At 42.3% G+C, this 13,937-nt stretch overlaps 1 protein-coding gene across 6 annotated transcripts in view; it reads right to left on the bottom strand.

Annotated features, from left to right (window-relative positions):
- GlcAT-P (Glucuronyltransferase P) overlaps window positions 1-13,937 on the bottom strand; it is a 1,177,810-nt gene that overhangs the window by 445,122 nt on the left and 718,751 nt on the right. Inside the window, exon 1 of one of the 6 annotated variants that reach the window (XM_068226201.1) lies at window positions 13,460-13,478. The exons of the other annotated variants lie outside the window; for them this stretch is intronic. The gene's annotated coding sequence lies outside the window, so the exon portion shown is untranslated. Of the gene's footprint in view, window positions 1-13,459; window positions 13,479-13,937 lie in introns of those variants that run through there. 6 annotated transcript variants of the gene reach the window in all.

The following is a 13,937-nucleotide window of genomic DNA, read 5'->3' as shown; positions in this document are numbered from 1 at the left end:
TGGACTCTCGAGCTCAGCTCATTTGAAAATAATACCCACTTGCATTCACTGTCCTCTTCTACAGGGAGGTTTAAAAAATAGATGGATTTATTTGCAGTGTTAAAAAGGTAGTCAAAACATAATTCTGAAGTAGCTAGTAAGTAGGTAGGCTATTAGGTTATACTATTTATTAGTTTAATGAATCTTAATATTATAACTTAGTTGACATTTGACAATTAAACTCGACTCTAGCCTGCCCTATGACTATAAGTCATGCTCATGACCACTCAAAAGTACCTGTTTACCTGTTTTATATTGGGAAGAACGGCTCAGTATTCTCTCAGTTCATATGTCACATCGTTGCACAAGACTTCAATCATATGTGGACAGTAAGTGAGCCGACTGACGCAATAACTTAACCAACAGTATGTTGAATCAGAAAACCAGCGGGCTACCGTACATCTCGGGTAGCCTATACAAAATATGACTATTAAAAACATCCTCAGCTGATAGAAAAATACATATTTTCAAAAAATGAACGAGAGAGTTGGACGTGCGATTAGTATCGCGTAGCTATGCGCCTGCATTCGGGGGATGGTGGGTTCGAATCCACCGTCGGCAGCCGTTAAGATGGTTTTCGTAGTTTCCCCATTTTCACATCAGGAAATGCTGGGACTGTACCTTCATTAAGGCTATGGCTGCTACCTTCCTAATACTAGACCTTTCCCATCCTGCGTCGCCGGAAACCCTCGATGTATTAGAGTGACTAGCATTTTTTTCTAAGAAAGGAGTTCATAGTATGAAGACCAGATGGCAACTGCTAGCACTGAATGCTGTTGCTGCTGTCTTACCAGTACATACTACACAGATGCAGTAGGAGCGGTAACTAATATACCATGAATCGGATCACTGTATCGATTCATTAACGTGAACGGAATCAAATGAATCGATTCAGTAAAATGAATCGAATGTCCCATCACTAGCCCGTATGCTGCCTGATGAATTGCTGTAAGCCGATAACATAGGCTGCTATGCCCTATCCGTTGCAAGGTACAACTGGTGGCTTGGTATGATTATTATTTATTTTAGCCCACTAGCTTTGAACTGTGAAGTGGAAATTACGGCCTGCCTGACTTCCTTCAAAACTACATTCACGCCTCGCCAATCACACTCTTTGTTGTTGTTGTTGTTTGAGTCATCGGTCCATAGACTGGTTTGACACAGCTCTGCATGCCACCATATCCTATGTTAACCTTTTTATTTCTTCATAACGACTACATCCTATATCTGCTCCAATCTGCTTATCATATTCGTACCTTGGTCTACCCCTACTGTTATTACCACCTACACTTCCCCCAAAAACCAACTGTACCGAGCTCGATAGCTGCAGTCGCTTAAGTGTGGCCAGTATCCAGTATTCGGGAGATAGTGGGTTCGAACCCATCTGTCGACAGCCCATCTCACCTTCAGCATTCGTATGTAACAACACATTTCAAAAGCTTCTATTCTCTTTCTTTCTAGGCTAGTTATCGTCCAAGTTTCATTTCCATACAATGCCACGCTTCAGACGAAAGACTTCGAAAACATCTTTCTAATTCCTAATATCAATGTTCGAGGTGAAAAAATGTCTTTACTTAATACAGGCCTTCTTTGCTTGTGGTACCGGTAGTCTGCATTTTATATCCTCTTTACTTCTGCCATCATTAGTTAATTGCTACCCAAGTAACAATAGTCATCTACTTCCTTTAAGACTTCATTCCCAATCTAATATTTCCTGCATCACCTGACTTTGTTTGACTGCACTCCATTACTTTTGTTTTGGACTTATTTATTTTCGTCTTGTATTCCGTCCCCGAGACTCTGGCCATTCCATTCAGCAATTACTCCAGATCTTTTGCAGAGTCAGATAAAATAACAATATCATCGGCATAACTCAGGGTTTTGATTTCCTCTCCTTGAACTTTCATACCCTTTCCAAATTCCTCTCTGATTTCCTTTATTGCCCGTTGTATGTTAACATTGAAAAGGAGAGGGGACAGCCTTGCCCCACTCCTTTCAGGATTGCCGCCCCTTTCCCAAATTCCCCGATTCTTATCACTGCAGACTGATTTTTGTATGGATTGTACAGTAGTGTCCAAACGTTAAGCATAATCACTAAGCGAGGTCATACCGCCTGATAAGAATGTCAGACGGATTGCTGAACAAACGGAAGCTAAATCACACACCATGTCACACAACTTCTCAAAAAAAAACCTGTGTCTTGAAGGTTCCGATAGCTAAGGTACACCTTTAACAACAAATAACAAAACTTGGCAATGTCTTCCAAAACAAAATATGCTTTTAATAGGGTGTACGGTTACTCCTAACGGTAACACATGCTTCGCAGCGACGTGGCATGCTCTCCATCAGATGGTTCAAGAGCTCTTGTGGCAGTCGATCCCATTCCTCCGAAAGGGCAATGCGAAGGTCTTGGAGGGATCTTGGTGGAGGCTGATGGGATGCAATTCGCCTCCCAAATGCATTCCAGGCATGTTATATAGGATTAAGATCCGCAGACCTCGCTGGCCAGTCCATGCGATGAATGTCTTCCCCAGCCACGAATTCATCCACCAAAGCAGCGCTGTGCGGTCAGGCATTTTCGTCCATTAAGAGGAAGTCTGGACCAACCGCACCTTTGAAGAATCGAAAATGTATTCTCAGTACCACATCCCTGTATCTCCAAGCGTTAACAGTGTTCCTAGGACCACACATGAAGATATGCAGGTGCATAAGGCCATTCAACATGATGGCGCCCCACACCATGACGCCACCACCACCATACTGGCCCCGTTCCACGATGTTCCTGTCTGTGGTTGTATCGGCTACCCGGTTCTCTCCAGACTGATGTGCGACGGGAATCGTTCTGCAAACTGAAGCGGAATTCATCTGTGAAGAGCACATGCCTCCATTCATTTATGGCCCAGTTTCGATGTTGACGGCTCCACAGTATACGGGCCCGTCTCTGTGCTGGAGTGAGCGGGACGCACACCGCTGAACGTCGAGCAAACAGTCCTGCTGTTGAGTCTCCGGTACACAGTTTTCCGGGAACGGCAACCCCTGAGACGGCTGCAAGCTCCGCCGACAATTGCCTTGCAGGTGCACTCCGATTTCTTCGGGCGGTTAAGGCCAGATATCGGTCCTGCTGTGGGGTGATTACCCTTGGTCGACCTGGTACTGGCCTACGACTAACATCTCCTGTGTCTTGAAATCGTCTCCAAAGCCTGGAAATGACACTATGTGGCACATTCAAAGATACGGCGACTTGGGTCTGTGTCTGGCCTGCTTCCAGGCGGCAGAGTATTCTACCCTGGAAAACGGGGTCCAAATGGCGTCGTTGTGCCATTATGTCGTCATGTTCACCACGAGGCTACACTCCGCTCACTATAACATGGCAAACACGACTGAGGGTGTATGGGACGCAGGCACTGGCTGTGTTTACCTTGCAGTTACGCCGCTAGTCAAAGCAGGGAACACTCCTTTCCTATACAGAGCGAACATATAAGGTTGGTAGGTGCATATGTCGTGTGATTCGCGGCCGGTTTCCTGTTAACCTGCTTACTCGTAACTAACCTTATGCTTAAGTTTTGGACACTAGTGTAGATCTTGTGATGGCCTTCGTGGACTTTGAGAAAGCTTATGACCGTGTGTGTAGAAACAAGGTATGGGAAGCCTTACAGAGAAAAGGTGTCGAGGAACAGACCGTAGGAAGATTGAAGGAGATGTACAATGGGAGTGTCAGTTGTGTGAAAATAGGCGGAGAGAGAACAGGCTGGTTTGAGCAAAAAGGTGGATTAAAGCAAGGAAGTGCTCTGTCACCTTTGCTCTTCGTAGTAACAACGGACAAGATAATGACAAAAGTGGCAAGGAAAATTGGAGAAGGAAAAATGAATGTGATGATGTTTGCAGATGACCCCTTAGTCTGGGGAGAAAAGGAAGAGGATATCCAGGAACAGTTAGATGCTTGGGTATATGAAGTGGAACAATACTGAATGAAATTTAATGCCAAAAAGAGCGAGGTAGGGATCACAATTAGAAAGGAGAGACCCACGAGAGGGATAATGCTTGGAGGGGAACAGCTTAGGAAGGTAGAGAGTTTAAAGTACTTAGGAAGTATCATAGAGGAAAGTGGAAGAAATGATACGGAAATACTCGAGCGTGGAAGACAAGTAGGAGCATTCTTGAAAGTGTCAGAAGCCTGGTTTGGAGCAAGGATGTCCCTCAGAGAAGCAAAAGGGTGATATACAGGATGTACTATATACCTATTCTGACGTATGCAGCTGAGACTTGGGTAATGAGGCAGAGAGCCGTGAATATAATACAGGCAAGTGAAATGAAATTTCTGAGAAGCAGGATAGGAGTGGTAAGATGGGATAAGATGAGAAATGAGAAGGTTAGAGATATAGTAAAAGAAGAGCCACTACAGAATAAGACAGAGGCATCTGGACTTAGATGGTATGGGCACATGAAGAGAATGACAGAGGGAAGGATACCGAGGAGGATGCACGAAATGGAGATAATAGCTAAACGACCAAGATGAAGACCAAGTGACAGGTGGATAAAAGGAGTGGAAGAGTGTGTACAGAGAAGAGGAGAGGACTGGGCAAGAGTGACTAGGTAGAAGTGGTGGGAGATGGAGAGGCTTATGTTCCAAGCAGACCCGGCCAACAGCTGGAAACTGCAGATGATGATGATGTAGATAATTCTCCTTTTTCGGTATCTGATCCCGATCACCTTCAGAATCTCAAACAGCTTGGTCCAATCAACATTATCAAATGCCTTTTATATATCTACGAACGCCATGTACGTGGGCTTGTCTTTCTTAATTCAGTCCTCTAAGATCAGACGTAAAATCAGGATTGCTTCACTTGTTCCCACATTTCTTCTGAAGCCAAATTGATCTTCTCCCAACTCAGTTTCAACTTATCTTTCCATTCTTCTGTAAATAATACGTGTTAAAATTTTGTAGGCTTGAGATACTACAATTATGGTGCAGTAGTTTTCACACTTGTCAACACCGGATATCATGGGAATAGGTATAACAACATTCTGCCGAAAATCGGATGGGACTTCTCCTGTATCATAGATCTTACACAATAAACGGAACAACCTCTTCATGGTGGTTTCTCTTAAGGCAGTCAGTAATTCCGAGGGCATGCCATCAATTCGCGGTGCCTTGTTATTACTTAGGTCTCTCAAAGCTCTGTCGAATTCTAACCTCAAAATTAGGTCTCCCATGTCATCAGCATGAACAGCGTCTTCTTGTTCCAGAACAATCTCCTTCTTTACCTTGATACAACTGTTGGATAGACATGATACTGTATAGGCTTTTGGGCTTATGGCGAGTCAAGGAAATAAGGTAAAATTCTTTACGTTTCGCAGAGACCGTTCTCTGCGAAACGTAAACCTTATTTTCTTGACATGGCATAAGCCCAAAACCCTATGCAGTACCATGTCTGTAAGTACGGGCCGTTAAAGCATCAATGGCAACTATTGGATATGTTCCTGCCATCTTTCTGACTTGTCTTCTTTCCCAAGAAGTGGTTTTGCATCTGAGCTTTTAATATTCATACACCGACGTTTCCATTCTGCAAACGCTTCCTTGATTTTCCTGCATGTAGCATCTACCTTTCCAAGGGCCATACAACCTTCAAAATCCTTGCACTTTCCTTTCAGCCATTATCCCTTAGCTGTCCTGGACTTTCTATCTACGCCATTCTTTATTCGCCTGCGTTCTTTTCTGCCCTCCTCATTCTTTTGCATTCTTGTACTTTCGTCGCTCGTCAATCAGTTCTAGTATCTCTTGAGTTATCCATTGTTTCTTAGGATATCTTTCCTTTCTTCCTAACTTTTCTTCAGCAGCCTTACTGATCTCATTCTTCATGACTGTCCATTCGTCCTCTACTGTGTTTCCTTCATCCTTTTCATTTAGTTCCTATCTTCCATGTTCCTTGAAACAATCCCTCACACTCTTTTCTTTTCATTTGTCTAGATCCCATCTCCTTGCATTCCTTCCCTTCATCAATTTCTACAATCTCAGATGGAATTTCATGGTCAACAGGTTGTGGTCAGAGTCCACATCTGCTCCTGGGAAAGTCTTGCAATCCAACACCTGGTTTCTGAATCTCTGCCTAATCATAATGAAGTCTATTTGATGCCTTTCAGTGTTTCCAGGTTTCGTCCTTGTATGCAGCCGTCGTTTGTGGTGTTTGAACCAAGTGTTAGCAAGGACTAAATTATGATCAGTGCAGAATTCAAGTAGCCGGCTTTCCCTTTCATTCCCTTGTCCCAGTCCGAATTCTCCTACTATGCTTCCTTCTCTTCCTTGGCCTACCTCTTCATTCTAGTCTCCCATCACAATTAGATTTTCGCCACTTTTTACGTATTGTATTATATCTTCTATCTCTTCGCATATTCCTTCGATTTCTTCATCATCCGCTGAACTAGAAGGCATAGAGACTTGCACTATTGTGGTGGGCATTAGTTTGATGGGTATCTTGATCACAATAATCCTTTCACTGTGCTGGTCATAGTAGCTTACGCGCTTCCCTGCTTTATTATTCATTATTAAATCTACTCCGTCATTTCCCCTGTTTGATTCTGTGTGATAATTCTGCAGTCGCCTGACCAAAAATCCTACTCTTCCTGCCAACGTACTTCACTTATACCAACTACATCTAACTTTAATCTATCCACCTCCCTTTTCAAATTCTCTAACCTACCACAGCAATTCCAAACTTCTGACATTCCACGCTCCGAATCGCTGAATGTCAGTATCCATCTTTAGATGATTGCCCCCTTTCGTGTAGTCCCCACCCGGAGATTCGAATGGGGGACTATTTTACCTCCGGAATATTTTACCCGGAAGGAAGCCAATTTCATAATAATAATAATAATAATAATAATAATAATAATAATAATAATAATAATAATAATAATAATAATAATAATAATAATATTTTCGACAACATTCAATTTTGAGCCAGATACGTAGACGATACCATAGTTATAATGGATGAGTACTTAGGCGATGCTACCACCACCCTTTCAAACTTAAACACATTTGATCCATATATCAAATTCACTCTGGAATCAGAAAATAAACATAAAATCAATTTTTAGACTTAACTATCTCAAGATACCACATTTATTTTGCTATTTGCTTTACGTCGCACGGACACAGATAGGTCTTATGGGGACGATGGGATAGGAAAGGCCTAAGAGTTGGAAGGAAGCGGCCGTGGCCTTAATTAAGGTACAGCCCCAGCATTTTCCTGGTGTGAAAATGGGAAACCACGGAAAACCATCTTCAGGTCTGCCGACAGTGGGATTCGAACACACTATCTCCCGGATGCAAGCTCACAGCTGCGTGCCCCTGACCGCACAGCCAACTCGCCCGGTAAGATAGCACACTTACCTCAACTAAACATGTATAGAAAACCTACATAAACACCATTCATCAAGACTATTTACATCCATAAGTCCACAAACGTGCTGAATACTCAGCATGGTTCATCGTGCATTCAATATTCCAGTGTCAAAAAAAAGATCTTATACATGAATTAAACACCATCAGAAATATAGCCATAGCCAACGGATATAATAAACATTTCACTGAAAGAATGATAAATAAAACAGACATCGACTTTCCACTACTCTCACTAAGGACGAAAAATTTAACAACCGTGTAGACATTTTGCTCTGCGTCTTCAGAAGAAAATCTCGACTGATCACGAGAAAGGCTTCTCAAACAATGAGTTTTGAATTTAGACGTTATAATAGAAGTGGAAGTGGTACGTTCATTCGTCACCGGATGGCTCATCGGACGCGGTACAGCGTTAGCATTCGAAGCGGAAGTTGACGGAACCAAGAATTAATCAAAGAGGGTCACATAACATAACAGATGTACACACATATGACAGTGTGACTTTGGCACAGGCGTGGAATGAAACATCTCGCGATGAGGAACGTACGAATTTGGAAACCGAAACTAAATAACAATAGTGAAAGGACAGGGAAGGGAACTACTTACGTAAATCCTTAATGGCTGGCAACCACGTATTACTTAATTGATAGCCAGTGTAAGAGCTAAATTCCATCCTGACGTCCCCGGAAACCTGTGATGTGTTGGAGCTACGTTAAACCACAAATAATAATAATAATAATAATAATAATAATAATAATAATAATAATAATAATAATAATAATAATAATAATAATAATAATAATAATCGGTGTCAGAGTAAGCCAATTGTTGGCATAATTATTACAAATATTACTTCCTACCATGTGTGTTTATGTTTGGATACACATAATTCTCGACTTTTAAAATTATCTGCATCCATAACATTTGATCATGGAAATTTTCTCATAAATAATAGCAAATTATGATTTTAATATGCACTTTATTCCGATATATTAGTACTACACGCTAATCTGTGGTCTGCTTGCCAGTCCAGTAATATACTGAATTAATGTCAGTCTCTGATGTAGTACCTACGTTATGGTCTCGCCCGTGTACACTATAGCAGTATCTGGACACAGGATTACACTTCTTAACATGTTAAGGAAGGCTCGAATAGGATACTTTGAGTATGCCGCATACTTATCTGATGACCAATATCGATTGTTATACTGACACCAGCATAGATAGGAACTCCATGATGTACTTCGCGAACTAAATCTAGAAGTGCATTTCCTCAACACACCGAGAGAGCTGGCTGCTCGGTTCGTACCGGTATCTGTTAGCTTGTATTCGGGATATGGTGAGTTCGAACCCCACCGTGGGCAATCCCGAAGATGGTTTTCCGTTATTTCCTATTTACACGTAAGACAAATTCTGGGGCCGTACTTTAAGTCCAAGGCCATTTCCTTTCTACTCCTAGTCTACTCCTATCAGCTGCCAAAAACAACAGCAATAATAATAATAATAATAATAATAATAGTAATAATAATAATAATAATGACCACAACGACAAAAATGTGAGAGTCGGTGCGTCATCAAACCATTTGCAGCAAAAAAGACAAAATGATGATGATGATGATGATGATGATGCTTGTTGTTCAAAGGAGCCTAACATCTAGGTCATCGGCCGCTAATGGTACGAAATGAGACGAAATGTAATGACAATTTAAAAGTCCAAAATCATCCACTGACCAGAATTCAAAACGTGATGACGAAGAATGAATGGATGGATATGAATTTAAAACAATCAGTGGATCCGACCCGCAATGCCCCACATTCCCAGAAACTAGCGTTAAACAGTAGTATTACTGACTAAGGGACTGCTTATAAGCACAATACCGAATCGATGATGCTTGTACTCTAAAGGGGTCCAAAATGCAGTTCATCGGCCCCTCATAATGGTACTTATCGCTAGGAAAGCAGAACCATGGTATTTGTCATGTTGCGGTACTAATCAAAAGTAGCGTAGACTCGCGGTACTCCACACATTATCGTACTACTCACAGGTAATGTAACGCGCACACGTAACACAGACCTATGGTGTTTCTCACATTGCGACGCCATTTACAGGCAACGCAAACCTATAGTGTTCCTCACATAGGTGTACTAATCACACGGACTCGTACTATCCCGGGGTGTTCCTCACATAGTGGGTACTAATCATAGGCAAGCCAGACCCATGGTGTCGCTCATATAGTGGTACTAATGATAGGTACTGTAAAACCCACCCGGATTCAAACACTTCGCTACTAATCACAAACCTATTGTTTACCTAACATAGTGGTACTACGCGCAAGTAAAAGTGACCCATGGTGTTCCTTGCGTGATGGTATTAATTACAAGTAGTCTCATGGTTCTAATTCGATCATTCCTTGGTCGCTACTTTTAGTCGCCTCTTACGACAGACAGGGAATACTGTGGGTGTATTCTACGTCTGCGAAAAGACAAAGCTCCTAATGTAATAGGTGAATTAAGTCCTTGCTCGCAACCACTGTCGAAAAGAGGGAGTTAGTTAATACACCGAAATGTATCTTCACTTGTCATTAATAGGGTGTAATTCAGTGCTTTCAGAAAGAGTTGATAAAATCCCCTACAAATTCAAGACATATCATTCCAAAGGTGCTAAATGTCATTAATGAAGTTTTGAGGAATTAAACAAATTCCTGAACATACTCCACCCTTGCTTGCCATTAAGACTCTGGCTGCTCAAGGATTCAGGGCGCGAACAGTCCGTAAGTGCACACGTAGTTCGTTATTAATTTTTCTTACAATTTTTTTGCGTCACACCGATACAGATAGGTCTTATGGTGACGATGGGATGGGAAAGGCCTAGGAGTGGGTAGAAAGCGGACGTGTCCTTAATTAAGGTACAGCCCCAGCATTTGAGTGGTATGAAAAATGGGAAACCACGGAAAACCATCTTCAGGGCTGCCAACAGTGTAGTTCGAACCCACTATCTTCCGGATGCAAGTTCACAGCTGCGCGCCCCTAACCGCACTGCCAACTCGCGCTATCTAACTAAATTTAATGGCTAAGCAAGCATAAGGTACATCGTACTACCTACTTTAAATGAGGAGGCAGATATCTGGGGGAAAAGTGTTTATTAAATCCAGGCAATACGAAATTGACTTAAGAAGACCCTCAACTTGAGAAAAGACAACAACACTGAGCTTGTGGACCAAAATTAGGCCACGCTTTTCTTGCGAATAGTTCAATAACCCGCGGTTGAGAACATGTAGTTATGCGTAGTATTTGTGCTACAGGTAAGTTCCCCTTTGATCGTTTGCGCCGTAAGACTATGATTTGTTGCAGCGATAGCTGAATGAAACTTGCCGACATATAAAGTTACTCCCTATATCGGGCACACACATCAAAACATTGAAAACTAAACTGAATGAGTGCAACCACCCAAGTTCAAATCCTACACTAACACTCACATAGGTAATCACAGAAGTAAATCCCACAGGAAAACAAATCAGCCCGTGCATAAAACCAGGTCTGTCAGGTAGCCTTTAACTTCATGAAGCATTTCAAACAAAACAAGTTTAATGTTAAATGTGCAGTGGACAAATATATATGAAAGGGTGCGATAGGAATTATTTATTTACGAAAGACAAGGTATACAGATTCTTTCTCATAAAGCCAGAGTTTCCAGCAGTGTTTCTACTCTCCGAGACCTAAGCAGTTGTACGGGAGGCGCGCGTATAGTTTTTGATCTTGTAAGGAGCGTGCATGTGTTCGACCTAGCACCAACAGCCAGGCTGAATCTCAGCTGTTTAACATGGCGAGACAGTTAACATTGCAACACGATATTTTCGTATGTAAAAGTTATTTGAAGTACGAGTCGGCTCGACGGGTAATTTACGCGATGCATTTGTTCAGCAATTTCCTGTTGAAGTGTCACCTTCATGACCACAGATTCACATAATTGTAAACAAATTTGAAATTACTGGCTCAGTGTTCAATAAAAAACATGCGCGCACGCGAACTGTTATAACAGAGGTAAGTTAGATGGCATTCGTGTGAATCTTGAACGGTCAACGAATAAGTCACTCACAAAATTAGCAAAACAAGTAGGGGTTTCCGTTTCTTCTGCACACAGAGCTACAAGGCTGTTACAGATAAAACATTAAACATTACACATTAAACTTGTTTACACGAGCCCATACCTGCTGATCCAGCCACAAGAGTGAGATATTGTGAGTGGTATGTTGCAACATTAAATGATCGTTTATTCGACCCACCGCTTGTGTTTTTTTCGGATGAGGCCTGGTTTCATCTCAATGGTCGTGTGAACGGCCATAACTCTCGCTACTGGTGTGCAGAAAATCCTAATGGAGTTTATGAAGTCCGTCATTATGAAGGATGACACTTCCAGCATATTTTATTAGGTAAGATTTCGTATAAGATTGTATACAAAAGTAAGCAAAGCAAAGTCTTCTCCGTACAGGCCATGAAGGCCCTTGGAGGGGTGGAAGGTAAAGGCTTCCACTATATGTAAACCTCGGCACTTTATGTGGTAGAGTGGTTAGCTCTACGCTCGGCCGCCTTTGCCCCCAGGAATTAACCTGGTACTCATTTTTGGTGTAGGCTGAGTGAACCTCAGGGCCATATGCACCTCCGGAAGTGGAAATCTCATTTTTTAAATTTTACGACTTCCTGACGGGGATTCGAACCCACGTCCTTCCGGGCGAACCGAGCACGCCTTTACTGCCTCGGCCAGACAGCCCCTATAAGACTGTATACACGACGCTTAAAGCAGGGCGGCCGCGCGCGACGAAAGTTGGGCAGAGGCAGCTGCTGTAGCGCAGAGTACAAGCACCGTGCGCTTGGTCTGGGTTTATAAGATTGACCCTGTATAAAGTTTAACACCTGATTCTTCCGTACATGAAGCTCAGTTTTGTGCCAGAGAGTTGAACTGCAGTATCACTACAGACCTACAGCAAGCGAGTGGATACCGTAATGTGAGCCTAGATCACTCCTTTATCGTGATACATTGCTAGGTATTTAATGTTCCTGGAGTGCCAGATGTTTGCCATGAAAAATAGTTGTATAACGTAATAATAATAATAATAATAATAATAATAATAATAATAATAATAATAATAATAATAATAATAATAATGTTTTAATGTCATTAGATTTGCGTCCCACTAAATACTTTTACGGTTTACGGAGACGCCGAGGTGTCGCAATATTGTTCCGCAGGTTTTCCTTAACGTGCTGGTAAATCTACTGGCATGTGGCTGCCATTATGTGAGCACTTTCAAATATCACCGGGCTAAGTCGGGATCGAACCCGCCAACATGGGCTCAGAAGGTCAGCGCTCTGATGTATGGATCACTCAGTGCGTGACTCAGTAAGGAGCATGTAAATCTTCTGACGTGGGTTTCTCGCATTTAAGTGATGAAAGGGTAGCGTGCATCTCTCTTACACGGAGACCTCATGTTCGATTTCTCGCGAGCCCAAGGTTTGTAATTCTAGACTGAGGACTGAAAGGGTTTTACTTTCTCTTGTGAGAGGCAGTGGAGCCGATCGCAAAAGCCAAGCGGTTTGACTGAGGATGTCGTGACGCTGACGAAGTGAAACTCTAATATCTGCAGGCTATCTGGACGGGAAGTAGTCTTCGTGGCAGACCAATAGTTCGATAATGCAATTTCTAGTCCAGGCTGAATGAATCCAAGGGCTATATGTCTCTCCAGAAGTAGAAATCTCGTTTCTAATTTTTCTACTTCCTGACGCGGAATCGAAACCTCGTCCCTTCAGGTGAACCAAGCACACATTTACCTACCTCGACTAGGGAGCCCCTTCCTTGACACAACAATAGCCCTGATATAGTGACAACACTTTTCCAGTCCATAGTAAATTGATATTTCGATGTTGGACTGTAAATTGTTATTGGTATCACTCTAATACTACGAACACCTTGCCACACAATGATCCTGAAAAGTAAGGTTTCTGCCGATGTAGCATGCTTACCAGCCAAAGTAGAGTATATCACACGCATTTCCATACTAGCATAGTGTATATAACCACGGACCACCCACAGTCTAACAGTCTACTGATAACTTCTTCTGGCGACTTTCACTTGGAACGCAACTAACAGCTGTTCACTTTTATATGGGTATCCGTATTGCTGAAAGCTGATAAGAATTTTAAGGCGGCGTTAGATAAAGACTATCGTTCTCTCTTCCGCTCCACCATGATATCACGTTATCTTGCAATATTAGTAAGTCGAAATAAATAATGTTATTGGTCTTACGTTTTTCCAACTATTTTGAATAATAATAATGTTATTACCGGGCGAGTTGACCGTGCGGTTAGGGGCGCGCAGTTGGAAGCTCGCATCCGGGAGATAGTGGGTTCAAACCTTACTGTCGGCAGCCCTGAAGATGGTTCTCCGTGGTTTTCCCATTTTCACACCAGGCAAATGCTGGTGCTGTACCTTAATTTAAGG

The sequence above is a fragment of the Anabrus simplex genome, chromosome 2, assembly GCF_040414725.1.
Source record: "Anabrus simplex isolate iqAnaSimp1 chromosome 2, ASM4041472v1, whole genome shotgun sequence".
Lineage (NCBI taxonomy): Eukaryota > Metazoa > Arthropoda > Insecta > Orthoptera > Tettigoniidae > Anabrus > Anabrus simplex.
Note: the sequence above shows the minus strand (reverse complement) of the source record. Positions and strands in the feature narration are given on the sequence as shown.